The sequence below is a fragment of the Dipodomys merriami genome, unplaced genomic scaffold, assembly GCF_024711535.1.
Source record: "Dipodomys merriami isolate MVZ:Mamm:240054 unplaced genomic scaffold, mDipMer1.0.p SCAF_151, whole genome shotgun sequence".
NCBI lineage: Eukaryota > Metazoa > Chordata > Mammalia > Rodentia > Heteromyidae > Dipodomys > Dipodomys merriami.
In genome coordinates this window covers 2,092,285-2,100,871 of record NW_027202838.1, presented here as the reverse complement: position 1 = coordinate 2,100,871, position 8,587 = coordinate 2,092,285, and the positions used below count along the sequence as shown (strand labels likewise).

The following is an 8,587-nucleotide window of genomic DNA, read 5'->3' as shown; positions in this document are numbered from 1 at the left end:
ACAGTCTTCTTAGAGAGATGGAAAGTTCCATGCTGAGACTAATACAGGCACCATCTGAGAGTAGAGGTGTTAGCCTTAGCCTGGGTTTTATTGAGGTATTATTGTGTGTGTGTGTGTGTGTGTGTGTGTGTGTGTGTGTGTGTGTGTGTGTGTGTGTGTGTGTGTGTGTGTGTGTGTGTGTGTGTGTGTGTGTTGATAGGATTTGAACTCAGGGCCTGGGTGCCGTCCCTGAGCTTTTTCACTCAATTCTAGCACTTCTGGTTTCCTAGTGGTTAATTGCTCTGGGCTGGCTTCGAACTGTGATCCTCAGATCTCAGCCTCCTGAGTAGCTAGGATGACAGGCGTGTGCCCGGCTTTAAAGGAAAGAAAATCAAATCTGGTAAGATTGACTGAGCCCTGCCCCCCCCCCCAACTCTGATCTCAATTTAGTTGTTATATTATTGAGCCTATAGGGAATCAAATCTCAGCTTTCTTTGGTCCTCAGTTTCCCTGATGTACCTTGGGAACGGGCTGGGTGAGAATAATGATTTCCTGAGTACGTCCAAAAGAGGTGTTTTATGGCTGAGCACCAGTGGCTCATGCCTGTCATCCTAGCTATTCAAGAGGCTGAGTGCTGAGAGCTCTTATTTCCAATGAACCAGCTAAAAAAACTGGAAGTGGAGCTGGTGGCTCAGTGGTAGAGTGCTAGCTTTGAGTGAAAAAGCTAAAAGACAGTACCTGGGCCTTGAGTTTAAGCTCCAGTAATGGCACCAAATAATAAATAAATACAAGCAAGCTTCTCTTTCTTGGCCTCATGCATTCGAATATGACATCACTGCCCCTGTTCCCCCCCCCCCCCATACCCCACTCACCTCCCAGCTTGCTGAGAACTCGAGAAACAGCATCCGCACAGCCTCCGCAGGTCATGTCAACGGAGAATTCGTGTTTCTGAAAGACACCATGAATGAAGTCCTGTAGTGAGCCACACACTGGGCCTGGGCCACTCAGGGGGCAGAGACTGAGTAAGAACTCTTAGGGGGACCTGTTTCTGAATCCCAGTCTTCTCATCTAAAGGTTTCCATATTTCCGTGGTGGTATAGAGAGGGAATCTCCAGGAATCTTCAGCCAAGGGTGACATGTGGTTAATAATATCATCTAGGGCTGGGAAGGTGGCTCAGTGATAGAGCACTTGCCTTGCATGCATGAGGCCCTGGGTTCGATTCCTCAGCACCACATAAGCAGAAAAAGCCAGAAGCAGTGCTAGCCTTGAGCTGAAGAGCTGAGGGGCAGTGCCCAGGCCCAGAGTTCAGACCCCATGACCAAAATAATAATAATAATAATAATAATAATAATAATAATAGTAATAATAATATCATCTAGAAAGCTAACAAACTTTTTATTTTTTTTTTCTAGCTAAGTGCCAGTTGCTCATGCCTTTCATCCTAGCTACTCAGGAGGCTGAGATCTGAGGATTGCAGTTCGAAGCCAGCCCAGGCAGGAAAGTCTGTGAAACTCTTACCTCCAATGAACCATGAGAAAACTGGAAGTGGAGCTGTGTTTCAAGTGGTAGAGCCCGAGCCTTGAGCAAAAAGCTCAAGGACAGCACCCAGGCTCTAAGTTCAAACCCCAGTAATGGCACGTGCGCATGCGTGCGTGCATACACACACACAAGCGCACACACACACAAGCGCACACACACACACACACACACACAGAGTCGTTTCCAGTCCTGCCTTCAAAGGACTGATTCTTGAGCTGTGGGCTTTATATCAGGACCATAAAATACTATGACATGAGTAGGCCCCCAGGCTCAGCAGGACTGATCTTTCAAGCTCATTCATTCATTCATTCACTCACTTTGGGAAATACATTTTTGTACATGTTATAGACATTGTCTTGGAGAATAGAGTCCCAGAAGTGGAATTTTGTTTTAAAAAAAAATGTGTTTTGAGCCTGGTACCAGTGGCTCACGCCTGTAATCCTAGCTACTCAGGAGGCTGAGATCTGAGGATCGCAGTCTAAAGCCAGCCTGGGCAGGAAAGTCCATGAGACTCTTATCTCCAATAGACCACTAGAAAACTGGAAGTGGCGCTATGGTTCAAGTGGTAGAATGCTTACATTGATCTGAAGAACGCAGGGACAGTGCCCAAGCCCAGAGTTCAAGCCCCACAACCGACAAAAAAAAATGCATTTACTTCATTCTTTTAAGAATTATTAGCATGAGGCTGAGATCTGAGGATTGTAGTTCAAAGCCAGCCTGGGCAGGAAAGTCCATGAGACTCTTATTTCCAATTAACCACCAGAAAACCAGAAGTGGCACTGTGGCTCAAGTGGTAGAGCACTGGCCTTGAGCTGAAGAGCTGAGGGACAGCGCCCAGGCCCAGGGTTCAAGCCCCATGACCAACCAAAAAAAAAAAGAATTATTAGCATGAACCAGGTGCTGTTGGCTCACACCTGTAATCCTAGCTACTCAGGAGGCTGAAATCTGAGGATCATGATTCGAAGCTAGCCCAGGCAGAAGAGTTTGTGAAACACTCATCTCCAATTAACTACAAAAAGCCGAAAATGGAACTGTGGCTCAAGTAGAAGAGAGATAGCCTTGAGTAAAAAAGATATGGAGGGGCTGGGAAGGTGGCTCAGTGGTAGAGCGCTTGCCTTGCATGCCTGAGGCCCTGGGTTCAATTCCTCAGCACCACATAAGAAAAAAAGCCGGAAGTGGCGCTGTGGCTCAAGTGGTAGAGCGCTAGCCTTGAGCTGAAGAGCTGAGGGACAGCACCCAGGCCCAGAGTTCAGGCCCCACGACCGGACCCCCCCCCCCAAAAAAAAAAAGATATGGAGGAGTGTCCAGGCCTCGAGTTCAAGCTCTAGTACCAGAATCAAAAAATAAGCTAAACCTATTGCATATCAAATTCTCTTTATAGAATGTACCTAGCTCAAAATGGAAAAACCTCCCATTTAATTTATTGACTTCTTGTGCCATTCCTGGGGTTTGAAGTCTGTTTCTGAGCTTTATTTGCTCATGACTAGCACTCTGTTACTTAAACCACAGCTCTACCTCAGGCTTTTTGTGATGAAAGAGTCACAGACTTTTCCTGCCTTGGGCTGGCTTCGAACCTCAACCCTCAGATCTCAGGCTCTTAGGTAGTTAGGATGTCAGGAGTGAACCAGTGTCCAGCTATTTTATTTTCCTCCGGAGAACCATCCACAGTCTGTGAATAGGACTGAATAAGGATGTGAATGGAGGGATGGTATTTACCCCCAGGGAAATCTCTCTGGTTCTAGAACAGCAAAGTCCCCCCCCGCCCCCCAAATCCCTGACCCTCAGAAGACACTCTGAAAGGAAGGAACACCTGGTGAATGAGCCTGGCTTTTTTGCAGTCCAAAGATCTAAAGTCAACAGACAGTGCTGAACACAGGGTTGGCTTTCTCTCATGATCCATGCAACAGTGGTCAAAAGGCAGGAGGTTGACACAAGAAGGTCAACATTACAAGGCAGAGCTCTTCTCCCCCACCACGGAATTGCAGACTAAACTGAAGGGTGATAAAATGTCTGCCTAAGGTCTGGGAATGTGGCTTAGTGGCAGAGTGCTTGGCTAGCATGCATGAAGATCCGGGTTTGATTCCTCAGTACTACATGTACAGAAAAAGCAGAAGTGGCGCTGTGGCTCAAGTGGTAGAGTGCCAGCCTTGAGCAAAAGAAACTCGGAGACAATGCCCAGGCCTGGAAAAGAAACAAGGAATGAAGGGAGGGAGGGAGGGAGGGAGGGAGGAAGGAAGGAAGGAAGGGAGGAAGGGAGGAAGGAAGGAAGGAAGGGAGGGAGGGAGGGAGGGAGGGAGGGAGGGAGGGAGGGAAGAGAAGAGAAGGGAAGAAAAGAGCAGAGAAGAGAAGAGAAGAAAAGAAAAGAAAAGAAAAGAAAAGAAAAGAAAAGAAAAGAAAAGAAAAGGTCTGTTGAGAGGCAAAGTGATCCAAATCTTAACAGTTTTAGATTCCACTAGTATCCATCTGAGGATCCTGGTTCAAAACCAGCCTGGGCAGACAAATCTGAAAGGCTCCTATCTCCAGTGAATCAGCCAAAATAGAAGTGGAGCTGTGTTTCAAGTGGCAAGAATGCCAGCCTTAAGAAAAAAAAAAAAAAAAAAAGCATAGGAACAGTGCTCAGGTCCTGATTCCAAAATCTACTATCAACAGTATCTGTGCTATAGTTTTATAGACATTTTCCCCAGGTAATAGTTAACTACAGTCTTTTCTTCCTTTTTATTTGTAGGTCTCAGATCAGCACTCAAACTCAGTAACTGATGCTTTTGCCCATTGGCTAGTGCTTTACCAATTGAGTAATGCCTCTAACCCCTTAGATGACTATCTTGTCTTACAGGTGAGGAAATCAGGCACAGAGAGATGGAGTCACTTGCCTGAAGTCATCCAGTTGGCAAGCTAGGGCACAGATCTTTTTTTTTCCTGGTCCTGGGGCTTGAACCCTAGGGGGGCCTGTGTGCTGTCCCTGAGCTCTTCAGCTCAAGGCAAATGCTCTACCACTTGAGCCACAGTGCTACTTCCAATTTTCTAGTGGTTAATTGGAAATAAGAGTCTCATGGACTTTCCTGGCCAGGCTGGCTTTGAACCCTGATCCTCAGATCTCAGCCTCCTGGGTAGCTAGGATTACAGGCATGAGCTACCGGCACCCAACATAGGGCACAAATTTTTCAGGGAAATTCCCTGGGCTGTTGAGCTTTTGTCTGAAAGAAAAAAAAAGTCTTCTCAGGTAACAAACCTAACTCTTTCCTGTCTGGCTTTAAGGCTGTCCCTTCAAGAATTGTCTTCTTGCTTCTATTGTTGTTTGTGTGATGGACCAATGGTAGACCCCATTCCCACCATCTATGGCCCCAGAAGTGGAGAGGGGTCCCCAAGCTGCCTTTCCTTCACTGCTACATCCCTTCATCCCACAAAACCTGGTGATTGGGGCTGGGAAGGTGGCTCAGTGGTAGAGTGCTTGCCTTGCATGCATGAGGCCCTGGGTTCAACTCCTCAGCACCACATAAGCAGAAAAAAAGCCAGAAGTGGCACTGTGGCTCAAAGGGTAGAGCGCTTGCCTTGAGCTGAAGAGCAGAGGGACAGTGCCCAGGCCCAGAGTTCAGGCCTTATGACCAAACACCAAACCCCCCCCCCCCCACAAAACCTGGTGACCCAATCGCAGGATGATTCAACACTGCCAGAGGTGAACTGGCTCAACTGGTAGGGCTGAGTCTATGATTCTTTGTCCAAACTTGGGTTTCTCTTGAGGGCTTTTCCCTAGGGCCCCACACAAGACCTACAAGAAATGACACCTGATCCATTTAAAAAACTGTCAGATCCTCCAAAGACAGGCTGCTAAGACTCTAGGCACGTGGGGCATGCCTCTGGGGCCACACCAGGACACACAGTCGTGAACAAAGCACCCAGGAGGTAAGTGAACATTCCAGGACCCTAACCAGTTTCTCAGGAATGCAAATGGGACCAGGGCTCCCTCACAAGCTAGTAGGACGGGTTCTGACCACGGCTTATCCTGCCAAGATAAAGACTCTGACAACACGGATTCCCCAAATAAAATACTACCAATCAATTATTGACACTTCCCCCCCCTCTTTTTGTTTGTTTGGTTAGAAATATGGCATAAGTGGGGCATGGTGGTGCTCACCTGTATTCCCAGCAGTGGGGAGGTTGAGGTAGGAGAGGATCCAAGAGAGAATTCCAGGCTAGCCTAGACTACATAGCAAAATCCGATTTCACACAAAACAAACAACAAAAGGAAAACAATCACTATCCCCAAAGTCTACCAAAGGCCTTCATTTCTTTATCTAAGCAAAGAGCCTACATATAGTACAATGCCTGGCTGCAAAGATCAGCTAAAACCTGGTTCCCCCAAACTCTGCTGAGTTAGCTTTGGTTGAGTCAAGTTCCTGAGCCCCAAGTCGCCCTGGGCTCAGGGCTTCTTCAGCGGGAAAATGTTCTAGCTGGAAAGGTTTCGAAAGCACTGTCTCCAGTCAGTTTCCCAGCCATGAATGACTTGGAAGCGGGTCAGAGTGGGTAGGGGAAGTGCAAAAACCGGGGTGTGGGGTGCAAACTAAAAACCCCCGCCCTGTCCCCAAGAGGACATTGTGCACCTGTTCAGGGCCGCCCCACCGCTCTTCCAGGCCAGCCTTGGGGGTCTCAGTACCCCCCCCTTTGCAGGGAAGGTCTCCCCCACACCCTTCTCTCTCTCAAGGAAGTCCTGGTGGGGGGCTCAGCACCCCCTCCCTCTGTCAGCTCAGGGACGGCCTCGGGCATCTCAGAACCCCCTTCCCCCTCAGGGACGTCCTCGGGGGTCTCCGCACCCCTCTCTCTCAGGGACGGCCTGGGAGGGAGGACTCCGCACCCCTCTCTCTTTCAGGGACGGCCTGGGGGGATCCCCGCACCCCTCTCTCTCAGGGACGCCCTGGAGGGGTCCCCACACCCCTCTCTCTCAGGTTCGGCCTGGGGGGGTCCCCACACCCCTCTCTCTCAGGGACGGCCTGGGGGGGTCCCCGCACCCCTCCCCTCGCAGGGACGGCCTGGGGGGGGGTCCCCGCACCCCTCTCTCTCAGGGACGGCCTGGGGGGATCCCCACACCCCTCTCTCTCAGGGACGGCCTGGGGGAGTCCCCACACCCCTCTCTCTCAGGTTCGGCCTGGGGGGGTCCCCACACCCCTCTCTCTCAGGGACGGCCTGGGGGGGTCCCCGCACCCCTCCCCTCGCAGGGACGGCCTGGGGGGGTCCCCGCACCCCTCTCTCAGGGACGGCCTGGGGGGATCCCCGCACCCCCTCCCTCAGGGACGGCCTGGGGGGGTCTCCGCACCCCCCTCCCCTCGCAGGGACGGCCTGGGGGGATCCCAGCACCCCCTCTCTCAGGGACGGCCTGGGGGGGGGTCTCCGCACCCCCCTCCCCTCGCAGGGACGGCCTGGGGGGATCCCCGCACCCCCTCTCTCAGGGACGGCCTAGGGGGGGTCTCCGCACCCCTCCCCCTCAGGGACGGTCTGGGGGGGGTCCCCGCACCCCCTCTCTCAGGGACGGCCTGGGGGGGTCTCCGCACCCCTCCCCTCGCAGGGACGGCCTGGGGGGATCCCCGCACCCCCTCTCTCAGGGACGGCCTGGGGGGATCCCCGCACCCCTCCCCCTCAGGGACGGCCTGGGGGGTCTCCGCACCCCTCTCTCTCAGGGACGGCCTGGGGGGGTCTCCGCACCCCTCTCTCTCAGGGACGGCCTGGGGGGATCCCCGCACCCCTCCCCCTCAGGGACGGCCTGGGGGGGTCTCCGCACCCCCCTCCCCTCGCAGGGAAGGTTCGAGCTTTGCAATCGCCGCAGCCTTTCGCATGGAAGCTGAGGTTCCGGCACCGAAACCCGCTTTTGCGCCCGGTTTGCAGGAGGGCGAATCGTGAGCGGTTACGCCGGGGGATCACCAGCAGCTCTGGAGCTCGCCAGTGCCCCCGTAAGGGCACCATCGGGCCGGGCAGCGGTGCGCCCGGGACTGGGCCACTTACCGGCATGACGGAGGCGGCAGCGGCGGCGGCGGCGGCGGCGGCGGCGGCGGCGGCGGCAATGAAGGCGGCTCCTCCCCCCGACCAGAGCTGCACTTCCGGGAGCGCGCGCTGAGAAGCCCCGCCCCCGGAGGCGTGAGGACGCCGGCATCGTTAGGCCACGCCCCTCGGGAACACCCAGCTGCGTGTTAAACCCCGCCCCTCTGGGGGCCAATCTTTTATTAGGCCACGCCCCTCCCTCCATCACCCGCAGCGAGCCAGGCCCGGCTCCCGTAGAATGGCCTTAGACGAGGCCACGCCCACCCTCACGTAAAAGGCCACGTCCCCGCGGGCTGGCTTTTAGCTCCAAGCCACGCCCCCTCCTTCTGTGTTCCGCGTTGGGTTCCGCCCCCATCAACAGGCCTCTGGACAAAAGGCCACGCCCTTTCCGGGTCGGCTTGTGTGCTGGGCCCCGCCTCCATAAATGGCCCCGCCCCCTTCCGGCCACGTCTGCTGGCTCAGTTCCCTGGGCTGTTGACCATTTCTTAGGGTGTCTCCTGCGTGTCAGGCTTTGTGTTAGGGACGGCGAGGCCCAGGCACTGAGGAAAGACAGAGCCCAGCCTTCCTTAAAAGAACCATCTCTCTTTGTTCACTCAGGCCTGGGCAGGGTGCAGGTGATGCATTGGTGGGCTCCCAGGAAGCAGGTGATGATGCTGCAGTACAAAAAGCAGCCAGGTCCATGAACGATGACAGGGGTGATGTCGATCAAGGTGCATTGTTGTACAGCTACTTAAAGAGAATAATACCATTTAAAAGAAGCTGGGTCCTCAGGGCACAGGGGCACCCTAACTCCCACTGGAGCAGCTGGGGGACAGTTCTTGGGACAGAAGAGGGAGTAGAATGAAGTCTGGCTAATTGGGAGAGAGAAGCAGCAGAAAAAAAAAAAGCCTTGGGCAGCATGTGCAAAAGCCGGAAGAGAAGAATGAACATGAATTGGGAGGCAGAGATCATTCAGATTGGGATATTCATATTGAGCTTTAGGCAGACACACTTGACAGATGTTGGAATATGATGTGAGATCTGCCTGGTGACAGAACAGAT

The 8,587-nt window shown here is 53.1% G+C and overlaps 1 long non-coding RNA gene across 1 annotated transcript; it reads right to left on the bottom strand.

The window, feature by feature from the left end:
* Window positions 1-850: 850 nt before the first annotated feature.
* LOC138827184 (uncharacterized) lies at window positions 851-7,591 on the bottom strand. Its single transcript, XR_011372001.1, has 3 exons — window positions 7,511-7,591; window positions 5,652-5,719; window positions 851-927 (listed from the first exon to the last, which is right to left on the bottom strand). It is a non-coding gene; the product is annotated as an uncharacterized lncRNA (long non-coding RNA).
* Window positions 7,592-8,587: the final 996 nt, after the last annotated feature.